Raw genomic sequence first — 13,628 nt, forward strand, 5'->3', positions numbered from 1 at the left:
GTGGAGGACCTGGGTTCAGTTCCCAGCATCCACATGGTGACTAACTGTGACTCCAGTTCCAGGGGATCCAGCACCCTCTTCTGACCTCCATGGGCAATGCACAACCCAGGTGCACTTACATATATGCAGGCAATACACTCATCACATAAAATAAAAATAATAAATAAAATAGTTAAAACAAAACAAACAACAACAACAAAAAACAGAAACAGGGCCTGATAATCACTGCAGTTTGCACCAGGAGCTTTTCTTGAGGTTTAGAAGATAACATATCATCATGCTTAAAATATTGTGGTAATGTGACCCTTCCAGCCTGCTTTTTGTTTTGGAGAATAAATACAATATTTTCTTCCAAATAAACACATACTGTCATGTTCCAACTGTCATGTTTGAATAATTTAAAAATGTTTTGATGAACATAGAAATGAAGATTTGTATTATGAGAATTTAATTATTTTTCAACTTAATGGATAACTAAAAATTAGCAAATTCTGAAGCTGGAGAGATGGCTGAGTAGTTAAGAGCACCTCTTGCAGAGGACCCAAGTTCAGTTCCCAGCACCCACATGGTGGCTAACAACCATCCATAACTCCAGTTCCAGGGAAATCTGACACCTTCTGGTGTCTGCTGGCATTGCACAACACAGGGGCACTTACAGACATGCAGGCAATACACTCATACACATAGAAAAAAAAAATAAATTATTTTTTAAATTAGCAAATTCATGTGTCTGCATTTTGGGGGAGGGAGGTTACAGAATATTGTAAGTACTATCATAAGTGACATAGAGGTTTTGATAGAGATCAGAGAAAGAGTCACCTACTGTCATATGCTAAATGCTTAGGATCTAGCACTGTGGTTCTCATGAGCCCATGAGAGATGTCTGAGATGTAGAAGCACAAGCCATCGCTGTTTTTACCCTGGTCTATGAAGAAGGCACAGCTGGTTCCTTGTCTGTGCTCCTCAGTGGCCTCACAGCACTGACCCCTCATTGTTAGGAGGGGTCAGAATGTTAATCTTATTGAGAACCCCTGGTGGAGTTATGTCCGTAATGAGTTCTACTTTGAACCCTTCTAAAACAAAAGGTCTTTAAAACTATCCTCAAGATAAAATGCTTCAGTGCATAAAATTTGTTTATTTTTTTCAAATACCCATACATTGCAGTTGTTAAAAATAAAGAATCTTGTTATTTAAATCCAGTATGCCTGGCTTTCTAAAAGAAAAACCAAATAAATGTGAGTTTAATAAATTTGCTTATAATAATTGACATTTGAATTGTGTATAAATCAAGTGTCTGAAACATAAAACTAAAATCTACTTTTGTTTTATTTTGCAAATTGAACCATGATTTCAAGGTGGGATGAAGGTAGCTCATGCCCACACTGCAATGTTCTAACATCTGTGGTACACAAGAAATCTTCAAGTGTGCTCCTATGGCAACCTCTCACAAATGAGTTTGCAATTCTGTCCACCACAAGTTTGAAATTGGCAGTTTCTGTGATATATGTACCTTTATGGAAGGGATGGGAGTGTTGGAGGCATCCACAAAACAGTAGTGGCTATGGACAGCTATTGAGATCATTATGGAAGCCGAGACTTCCTCTGCTAGTGATGGAGGAAATGCTATTGTATTTATTGTCTCAATGCAAACAGCTAGAAAATTGGACAAAATACAAAAAATGTTTGTTTTAAAGCAGTGGATAATGTCTAGTACAATATTGTAAACCTTAAAAGGGAAGGAAACAAATTATTTAAGTCCAGTGATTATAAAGGCTCATTCCTGACTAGAGTGTAGGATGGCGGGATACACAGGGAACAAGGAAGTCTAAGGAGAATGAGATGCGGGTTGAGGCAGTTCTGGAGCAAAAATGTTAGAGGAAAGAACTGTGTCAGAAAAGAAAGGAGAGAGGGGGAAACAGCGAGGTAAAGAGAGACACAGAGAGGCAGACAGTGAGGGAAGAAAGAGAGAGAGGGAAGGAGGGAGGGAGGGAGAGAGATGGAGATGGAGAGGGAGAGGGAGAGGGAGAGAGAAACTGACTCAGGATAAAGATCCTCTTGCCTCTGTTTATGAAAACTAAGCTAAGAATTCATAGGGGGAATCTTCAAAATTCTGGTTATGGTTGAGGAGCTAGAAACTGAACAATTCCCAGATCTCCATCAGAGCTAGGAGAAACAGAGTCCTTAACAATCAATGTGAAGAGAACTCATTGAATGCCTAAGGCACTTGGTAGAGACTCAAGAAAAATATTGTTTTAATGATAAGGTTAAGATAGCCCTATAGTGCTGGGGAGATGGCTCAGCAGTTAAGAGCATGGCTGTTCTTGCAGAAGACCCGGGTTCAAATCCCAGCACCCACATGGTGGCTAACAACCCTCCATAACTCTAGTTCCAGGGGATCTGATGCCCTCTTCTGTCCTCTGTAGGCACTGCATGACAGGGGTGCACTTACACACAGGCAGGCATAATACTTGTACACATAAAATAAAAAATAAAAATAAATTGTATAAAAAGATAACCCTATAGTAAAACCCACATAGACTCAGCCTAATAAAACTTCAGATTCATAAGGGGCTAGGGGTATGTCTCAGTGGGAGAGTGCTTGCCACCATGTGTGTGGAGGCCCTGGGTTCAAAGAGAAAAAAAAAGGAAAAGCATCAAGTTAACATGCAAGTAAGTTAACCCCCTTTGAAATAGATTCAAAGACTTCAGAAAAATGCTTAGAAAACAAAAGGCACAAAGTTGGATGGGTAGGGAAGTGAGGGTGGAAGTGGACGAGTTGGATGAAGGGAGAGAAATATGATCAAAATGCACCTGCAGGAAGTTCTCAAAAATTAATAAAAATAGACGTTTAAAGCCTAGTATTCATAATATTTAGTATGTATTAAAGTTATTTTTTATGTGAAGATACATGAAAACTGATACATAAAATAGAGAGCAAATGAATCAACAGAAAAATACAAAGATTTGACAGAAAAATGGTGGGATTCATAGACAAGGATTTTTAAATACATATTTTAAATATCCTAAGGATTTTTAGGAAAAAATATAATTAGGAGACAGAAAAGATATGAAGATGAAATATCTGAAAATTCTATGCTAAAAATTGCAATGTCTAAAGTGGGAAAATTAATTGAATGGGTTCAAGAATAGATTAGATAGAAAAAAGATCATTGCACTTGAAGAAATTGCATTTGAATTAAACAAACTGAAGCACACAAAGGCTATAAAGACTGAACAAACTATAGAGCTTCAGTGGTCTGTAAGACAATATTAGGCAGACTTTCTTACATGTGATTAGAGTTACAGAACAAGATGGGGCAGGGAGAGAAAGAAAGAACTTCATATGAAAAGAAAAATGTCTGAAATATTAGATGAAAAGTGTAAAGTCATAGATCTAAGAAGCTCAACAAATCTCAAGCAATCACAACAAAAAGAAAACTATATCAAAGTACATCCAACTTAAATTGACAAAAACAAGTGGTGGGGGGACCCTAAATAAGAAACAGGGAAAAAAGCTTAATATTTAGTAGGGACTGGAGAGATGGCTCAGCAGTTAAGAGCACTGGCTGTTCTTGCAGAAGATCCTGGTTTGGTTCCCAGTACCCATACGGAAGCTAACAACCATCTGTAACTCCAGTTCCTGGGTAATCCAATGCCCCCTTCTGGCCTTCACAAGTATTGCATGCACAGGTGCATTTACATTCATGTAGGCAAAAAAACATACACATATCATAAAAATAAGTAAATCAAAAAAGCATTTATGAAAAGAATATTTGCTAGACTGAAACAGGTTTTATAATGTGCAAAGAAAATGTAAAAACAAAAACAAAAAACAGAATTCTGTATACAAAAAGCTTTTCAATAAATTAACATGAAATAAAAGCTTTTTCCTACAGAAGTTGGAAAAATGTGTCACCAGAAGATCTGCATTATAGAAAAGTATTAAAGGAAGTTGTTCTGGAAGAAAATGGTAAAGATGGAGATCACCCATGCTAAATAGATGGATAATTACAAAACAATAGTTTACCTTTAAAGTTTCCTTATAAAACTAGCACTTTAAAGCAAAGACAGACAATAATGTATTATGACATTTATCATAGTAAAAGTTAAAGATGTGGCAACAATAACACAAGGAATAAGAAAAAATAGAGGTTTGCTTTTATAGGTTTATTAGGTATGAAATAGAACAATGTTATCTGAAATTAGAAGGCAAGTTAAAGAATATTATAGAGGCTAGAGAGAGCTCTCAGTGGTTAAGAGCACTGACTGCTCTTACAGAGGACCTGGATTTGATTCTCAGCACTCACATGGCAGCTAACAACTGCCCATAACTCCAGTTCCAGGGAATCCGATGCCCTCTTTACAGGCACTGCACAACACAGGTACACGTATATACATACAGGCAATACATTCATAGATATAAAATAAAAGTAATAAATAAAATATAAATACTAGAAAAAAACAAAACAGAGCAAAGTTTATAATTGGGGCTAAGTGGAATGCTACAAAACACAGTTACTCTAAAAGATGGAATAAAAACACACAGACAACACATGGCAGAAAGACAGGCTTAAGGGTAATCATATTGCTAACTACATGAACTCCAAATGTCTGCACATTCTACTTAAAAAGCAGAGGCTGTCAGTTTACAGTTTTAAACATGAAGACTCAGCAATATTGTCTACAAGAAAGAAAAACATTTTGCTTTATTATGATGATTGTGTGTGTGTGTGTGTGTGTGTGTGTGTTACTGTATCTTTTTTATTTTGTTTGTTTTTTGTTGTTTCTTTGTTTTGGAGACAGAGTCTCACTATGTAGTCCAGGTGAGCTGAAACTACATAGCAAGTCCCACTTAAACCTCCAGAGCGCTAAGATTATTGGTGTGAGTCACCATGCCTCATGGAAAAAGTATTCTAAGTAGTCTTAGACCAACTGCTTCATGTAATCCTAGCACTCAGGAGACTGAGACAGGAGTATCACAGTGAGTTTGAGGCCAGACCGGGCTGTAGTGTAAGACTGTATAAAAGACTCCATTGAATTAAAGGTAAAAGAGTGAAAAAACATTTACTTAGCCAGCATTACTCATAGGAAAGCTGGAATGACTTCCTTGTTATCAGACTGAATCAACTTCAGAACAAGAAATATTAGCAGGGACAGCTGTTAAAGCAGGAGCCGGTGTGTGTGTGTGTGTGTGTGTGTGTGTGTGTGTGTGTGTGAGTTCTCTGTACTTTTGTATATGTTTGGATTTCCCTTAATAAAATATCAGAAAATTAAAGGGGAGAAATGTGTGCTCAAACAAACGAGGGCTGGGGATGTTGCCCAGTGGTAGGGAGCTTGCCCAACATTTGTAAGGACCACTGCTCAATCTCTAGTGCTCAAAAAAAAAGAAATGCTAGCAGAACTGTGGGGAGGGTAGAATGAATACAACATCATGTATTTCACTTATTCATTTAGAAATAAATGGCTTTTACTGTATTTTCAATATTAGCCTTATGCTCTGGACACTGACTCTACATTTTTATTATTCTAATTTCCCTTGCAATGATTGCAATGCACACATTGCTGAAACAGGAATACCCATGGGCACTAGCAAAGGCTCATGATTCTCTTGGTGAATATGGACATTGGGTTCTGGAAAGCTGAGAGGCTTTCAGGTTTACAGAGTTCCCAGAGTGACTACAACCTGAAGTACTGCTACTAACTCAGACTTCACATTTTGATACATCAGAATGTTAACCATTTCCCAATATTTTAAGAATATTTTTCTTTCCCTTCATTTTCATTGATTCATTCATTCCTCCCTCCCCTTCCTCCCTCCCTCTCCTCTTGCAAGACAGAAGAGCAATTGTAAAGAATGGTCTACCATTTACACAGCAATAAAGTACCAGAGAATCAGTACAAATGGTGTTTAATAGTCTACAAAATATTTTTATGATTAAACTTCCTTCCTTTCCATTATTTATCATCCTTATACAGGTTTCACACAGCTTATTACAGATATTATTTCTAGCCTTGACAGTCTTTTGTAGCTAGAAAGTAAACTATTATTTTCATATTCATAAATCAGAAACAATATATGTCTACACACGCTCTTTTTGAATTCACTATATGTAACTCAAAAATATCCATTAGAAACTGAAGGATTGTATTAAACAGAATTTTACTAATTATACCACATTAAACATATGGCATTTTGTTATAACTTTAATATCTTGCATTTCTATGAAAAAATACAAAGCATTTCCACATAATGATACACCATTTGTTAGTAGGTAGTATATGCCAGGCATTTCCATGGACACTGTTTTACTTTATAATCTGACTTGTGCTGGGGGTATATTTAGGGAGGATGGATAGTAGAATATAGGTGAAATGAAAGTAGAGAAAGGAAATGCTGGGGCAGAAGGGCTTAAGAAGGTAGTAAAGTGATGTGGACAGAGAAACCAGGGGCCCGGGAGAAGGCTTAGCCAAAATGACATGTGCATGAAGAAAGAAGCTACTTGGGAAACTATGATCTTGGAATCCAAGTAAAGCATACACTAAAAGTGTATAGGAGAACACATATGACATAAAAGAACATAGGGGATACTGGGAGCTAAAAGTTTAAATGGGGATGGGGACAGGAGGTTGGGGGAAAGAGGGGTTGGAAGTGAGTTATACAAAACTAGGGCTGCATGAAGAAGTTGTATGAAACCTCACCAGCTTGTAAGATAATTAAAAGTATAATTTAAAAATAATTTGAATAGAGGCACCCCACATTAGTAAACAATGTGCTCCCAGATGACATGGGTTATTAAACGAAAATCTCAGCACCAGGCATGGGCTACTTTCCTTGGAGTTACAGGTCAGGGAAGCCCCAAAGGCAGGAAAACAATGTGGGCTATTGCCCATTGCTCTTAGTTGCCCACCAGAACTAGATGGTAAGGCCCAATTGCTGAAAATACCACACATTGGATTTGGTACACAGATAAATGAATCTTGAATTGACCAGGTACATTCTCCCTAATGGATAGCTTCCATAGTATTGGAAAGAGCTATGAAGGAAGCTAGGAGAGAAAAGGCATCAGTGGTTTTATCTAGAGCTGGACCTTTCATGCTACAATACTGACCTGCCGGGCAAGACATGCTCACTAGTGCAACAGTGGCAAGACTGTGAAGGTAACCAACAGCTCTCTTGATTAGATTTGAGACCTGCTCCACAGGAGGGAATTCATGCCTGGTACTGTAAATATAGTAAAATTCATGGCTAGGGAAGTCATAGGCCCTTGGGGGGAACTTATTGATTTTTTTTCTTTCTTTTTAAAAATAAATTGCTTATTTAACTATTTAAGTGTGTATGTGCATGCATATGTGTGTTTGGTGCCCACAGAGGCCAGAAGAGGGCATTTCATCCCGTGGAGCTGGAGTTATCGATTGTTGTGAACCACCCAAGATAGGTGGACTCAACTCAGATCCTCTGGAAGATCAGGTGCTCTTAACCATTGAACCATCTCTCCAGCCTGATTTTATTTTTCTAACTGATCATGCTGTTGCCAAACGCCTCCCAAATATTTATGTTTATACCCATAAATTTGTTCTGCTCCCTACCTTGGTCAGGAGCTTTACACTGCTGTGGGTAGTGATTAATTCAGAGAATTAACTGTTTAAATTGGTGAGAATAAGCAATTGTGAGTCCTTAGCCATAGGTGAGAAACCAGTATCAACATACCCCCCAATGCCCAAGGCTTAGGGAACATCATGGAAGAGGGGGCAGAAAGAATGTAAGAACCAATGGATGGAGAGGAGTACTGTAAAATGCTGTCTTCTGGATATGACATGGCTGTTGCACACATGAACTCACATCATATATGGTTACCTACATAAGATTAAGACAGTTAAAAATTCCAGTATGGAAGAGGGAGGGGCTCCTGAGGACCCACTCCTAGTTGAGGAGCTATTGGAAGTTGATGGCTGCTGGTGGAGGAAGAGTAACAAGAAATAGAGGGGGTTGACCACACTTTCTATTGCTGGCTCTTTAGTTTCCATTCATCTCCTCTCATGTAAAAATAGATATATTAGGACTGGAGATATGACTCAGCAGTTAAGAGAACACATGCTGTTCTTCCAGAGGACCTGAGATGGGTTCTCAGCACCCATGTCAGATGATTCACAAGCACCTGTAATCCAGCTCCAAGGAATCTGATGCCCTCTTCAGGCCTCCACGGGCACCTGCACACAATTGGCATACACATACACAGACATGCACAGGCATACACATAAATAAAAACAGATCTTTAAAAAATAGACATAGTCAATCTTAAGTGATTTGGAGGATATACATCAAAGAAATGCAAGCACAGACTTGAATATTAGACATCCTTTTTCAGGAAGATTTTTATTGGTTTACCCTCAATTTCCTACTGGCTGTCTTTCCCACCAGGCTCTGGGTTCCTGCCAAGCTCTCCCACCTCTTGGTATATGTTCTTCCTCATTTGTATGTTCTACTCATTTTCCCATTAGACAGTTTAGCCATCCCTTTAGTTCCATGATCCACTTCTGACACTTTCTGTCTTGGTTCCAGATCTCTGTTAAGATACTTTTTTAAAAACAAAAATGGCATTCCATTTTCTTTGAGACTGTAAGTAAGAAGTGTGTGACAGCTATAAAAATATTTGTTTTCTACTTCAAAAAGATATGTAAAAAGAAGGGGAAAAGGTTAAGTGGTTTGCCCATGATAAAGTATATGGCAACCAGAATTCAAACTAGATTATCTATGCTATCTCTCTCTACTTTTTTGAGACAGGGTCTCCCTGTAGCTCCAGCTGGTCTGAAACTCACTATGTAGACCAGGCTGGCCTGGATCTCGGAGAGAGATCTGCTTCTTGAGTGCTAGGATTAAAGGTGTGTGCCACCATGCCTGGCACTATTTCTATTTCTTAGGTGCTGCTGATAAAGAAACCCTGGGTTGGGTAGAGATTAATGTTGCCATTTCATAGAGGAAGGTTCCAGCTAACCTTGTTCAGTTTTGTTCATAAGTATAGGTTAATCCAAGACACGGGTCTTTTCATTATATCAAATTATAATAAAGGCCAAAATCCCTTGTACTAAGAAACTTAAGCTTAGCTATATAGATGTATTAGTTAATATAACAGTAATGCTTTGGGAAACTATAAGTTTAGGAAGAAATGTAATTATAACCTCAATTTATATAGCATTTGTCAGAAAACAGGCACTTTTATAAGCATTCTAGCTGTGTTAGAGTAATAATTAATATAACTTTTGTATCAATCTTATGAAGTGGAAATTATTGTTAACTCCATTTTATGATCAAGGTCATACAGTTAGTGAGTGATAGAAATTAACTTCTAAGCCAGGTGGGACTGGCCCTGGAGTGTGGGCTCTTAATTCACTTGTAATATGAAGAGCTCATCCCTGTTTTAATTCTCACTACATTGGAGCATTTAGTATATACCTGACTGTTCCAAGTACTTTACATTCTGTGTTCATCCACTCCTATTACTGTAATGGAATACCTGAGACTAAGTAGCAGGACCTTATTCCTTATAGTTCAGGCTGAGCAGACCAAGGTCAAGACACCAGAAAGTACCATGTCTCATGAGGTCTGAGTCTGATCTCTGCCTTCAAGGTAGCACCTTGAATTGTTGGAAGGTAAAACTGACAAAAGGAGCTGGGTCGTTCCTTCAGGCTCTTTTATAACAATACTCATTCTGACAGAAGGACCCTCATCTCTTAATTGCCTTCTAACTGTACCCCCTTAATGTTATCACACTGGTGATTAAGTTTCAATTCTTGAATTTGGAGGGATTCAGACCATAACACATGGGTTGTCTCTGATGAAAGTCTGATATGGGTGATACTACTGACATTTTATAAATATGGACACTAAGGCTCATAGATGCTAAATTACTCTTGTCAGCTGTGGAGCTAAGCTTCAAACCTACTTTGTATTTACCATATCATATCCCCTACTAGAATATATGGTGTATATATCAAGCCAGCTGGGGCTACAGGGAAACCAAGCCAAACAAAATAAAACAACCCCAAACTCCCAACACATGGTACCCAAGTTCTCAGTAAGCTTAAATGATAAGAACAAAAATGAACTTCCAATTTTGTTTTAATTTTAAAATTTGACAAAGAGATTGGAAGCCTGCCTCCCCTTGATCCTGAGAGCAAGGGTGATGTCCTACTTTTTAAAAATATCCCCAACACTAAGCACAGTGTTGGTGAGTGAAAGAGCAAATATTCATTCTCATAAAGCAGAATTTATTTTTTTAAATATATTTATTTTATTTGTTTTAAATATGTGTATGTATGTGTGTCTGTGTGTGGGTATGCATATGTGAGTATTGGTATCTGCAGAGGCCAGAGGCATTGGATCCCCCAGAATTTGGAATTAAAGGCACTTGTGAGCTACCTGATGTGGGTGCTGGGAATCAAACTCAGATTCTCTGCAAGAGCAGTACATGTTCTTAACCATTGAGCCATCTTTCCAGTTCAGGATTTTTTCTTAAATGGAGAATTTTGGAATATGCTGGACTCCTCTAACATTGAATCTTTCTGTTTTAAGTGTGATGTGAATTTCCATAGGAAATAAAATAGTTAAGATCTTGTGGCTTAGGAAAAACTACTGTAAAAGCATCCTGAACACTGAGTAATAGCATTAACTATGAAGGACCACTAAGAAAGCATCACATAATGGAGAGGAAAGGCATGTATATATGCAGGATTTTATACCCCTGCTGGCTAGGCCTGCTAGCATCTGGTGACAGGAGCTCTGGTAGGCAATACTGTCCCCCAGATATGTCCATATCCTAATCTCATGAGGAAATGTGACTTTACATGGCAAGAGGGTCTTCACAGATGGGATTAAGAATAATGAAATGATGAGATTAGTTTCCTGGTGTTTCTAACATAATAACAAGTATACACATAAGTGGAAGAAGGTGACAGGAGAATCAGAGTTGGAGAAGGGGGTGAGGCAATAGAAGCCAAGATTAATGTGATGCCCTGGAAGAAAGAGGAAGACCAGAGGCTGAAGAGTGCAGGCAATCAAGAGGAAGGGACCAGAGGCTGAGGAGTTCAGGCAGCTTCTGGAAGTCGGCAAAAGTTTTTCCTCTCATGTGCGCTATGAGCCCACAGAAGGAGTACTTCTGGAAATAAAATCTCTAGAATAGAGAGACCTATTTTGGACTGTGATTTCTAGAACTATAAAGTAATAAATTTGTGTGGTTTTAAAACACCAGTAGTTGTGGCTAGAGAGATTGCTCAGTGGTAAAGAGCACATGCTACTCTTGAAGACCCGTGTTGAGTTCCCAGCACTCAGTTCAGGCAGTTCACAACTCCTGTAACTCAAGCTCCAGGGGATGTTGCTTGCCTTTGAGGGCACTGCATTCACATGCACACACACACACACACACACACACACACACACACACACACACACACAATTTAAAATAAAATAATCTTTAAAAAATATAAAGCCCCACCAATAAAAGCCCATGGTGAGTTGTTACAGCATACATACAAGCCAAGTTATCAGTCACTACCATGGTCCAAAGAAACTGTTTTTAAAGAGGAGTGGGCTGAGCAAGCCAAAGGATAAGATGAATAAGCTAAGGGGAGCTTCAGTGATACCAGACCAGGTCTCCACATCAGAATTCGTGACTGAGACCCATGAGGGCTACAAGGTACCCATGGCCTCCAGCTTCACCACCCGTACCACCCAATGCTGGAACATCTTGGTGGCCACTGAGGAGGTGCTTCTATACTGATCTCAAAATTTTCAGGACTTGAAAAAAACAAAATACTCTCTCTTGAAGAAAAGATAGTAGAACAAGGTTGGCCCTGGGCTGGGGTGTGCTGACTCCCAGAGGCTGAGTATGTTCGCTTGATTATGTGAGAAAACTTATCACACAGGCCAATATTTTCCTGACCTTAGGTGCTTCTATATTCATCTCTGAACTCAGGAGGCCCAACATGGTGGCACACAAGGCTAGGCCCACTGGCTCCTGCTCCACTCACAGCCCTCTCAGTGATAGACACTGATAATAATGTAAATGGAACTGTTCAGCAAGAGTCACCAAGCAAATGTCTGTTGGCTTCTACTTACTAACCAAGAGTTGGTCTTTCGGAATCTGATGAGAACTGCAAAAGATTTATGGATAAATGTATGCCATAAGTATCCAAAAAGAGAATCTTGCAGAAACATGAAACCTCCCTGGAGGTTCAGGTGTACACCTGAATCCCAGCATTTGGGACTCTAAGGCACTGTATCTGTGCATAGAATTCTCAAAGAATTAATAAAAATATTACATAAAATAAGGCAAATTAATTTTTTTTGGTCTTTTTGAGACAGGGTCTCCCTGTAACTCCAGCTGCCCTGGAACTCACTATGTAGACCAGGCTGGCTTTGAACTCATAGAGATCTGCCTGCCTCTGCCTCCTGAGTGTTGGGATTAAAGGCATGCGCCACCTTTGACAATGTAAAATTTTTGTATGTCCAAAATTGAAGATGACAGACTGAAAAAAATTCCTGCACTTAGAGCACTTGCTACTCTTCCAGAGGATCTGACTACAGCTCCCAACATGCATACTGGGCTGTTTGCAATCACCTATAACTCCAGGTCTAGGGAATTCAACTCCCTTTTTTGACCTCTGAGGGTACTGGGGTGCATACATATGGCATACTGTCAAACACACACACACACACACACACACACACACACACTCACACACACACATGAACAAAAATAAATCTTAAAAAATTACCTGTGCAATTATGAGAAAAGAAATAATCTTATTGGTAAAGAGCTCTTTCAAAGTAAAAAAATAAAGAACGCCCAGTGGCAACATGGGAAGATGATGACCCTCATTAAGAATGCATGATAATAAGCATATACTTTAAAAATCCCATTTTAAACCGGGCGTGGTGGCACACGCCTTTAATCCCAGCACTTGGGAGGCAGAGGCAGGCTCTGTGAGTTCAAGGTCAGCCTGGTCTACAGGGAGACTCTGTCTCAAAAAGACCAAAAAACAAAAACAAAAACAAAACCAAAACAAGCAAACAAAAAAATCCCATTTTTAACTTCAGAGTTGGTGACACATGCCTTTAATTCCAGCCTTTGGGAGGCAGAGGCAGGCAGATCTCTGTGAGACTGAGGGCGGCCTGGTCCACTAGCAACTTCTAGGTAGACTGGGACTAGGGAGATCCTGTCTAAAAGAAAACAAAACAACAAACAAAAACCCAACTAAACAACAACAAAAATCTCATTTTAGAGCTCTTTTTGGTGTTGTTTTTTGAGTGTCTTGCTATGTAGGCCAGAACTTACAGTCCTCTTGCCTCAGCCTCCCAAGTGACAGGATTACTGTGTGTGCCACCAGGCTTCACTAATATCTCATTTTAAATGAACCAACATAAAAAGTTTAAAAAGGACTGAGATACCAGTTTTTATTTAAAAAACCGGGATAGGCTCGTAAAAAAAAAAGTCATACTAAAAATTAGTAAGAATTTCCACCAGAGTAGCAGTTTGCGCTACTGCTGGTAAAAGTGTCATGAGATATGCTTCCTTTTCTCTCATGAATAATAATGTAATAGTGAGGAGTTTAACATGTTTATGTTGTTTCAG

This window comes from Nannospalax galili, unplaced genomic scaffold (assembly GCF_000622305.1).
Source record: "Nannospalax galili isolate Female #2095 unplaced genomic scaffold, S.galili_v1.0 scaffold110, whole genome shotgun sequence".
Taxonomy (NCBI): Eukaryota; Metazoa; Chordata; class Mammalia; order Rodentia; family Spalacidae; genus Nannospalax; species Nannospalax galili.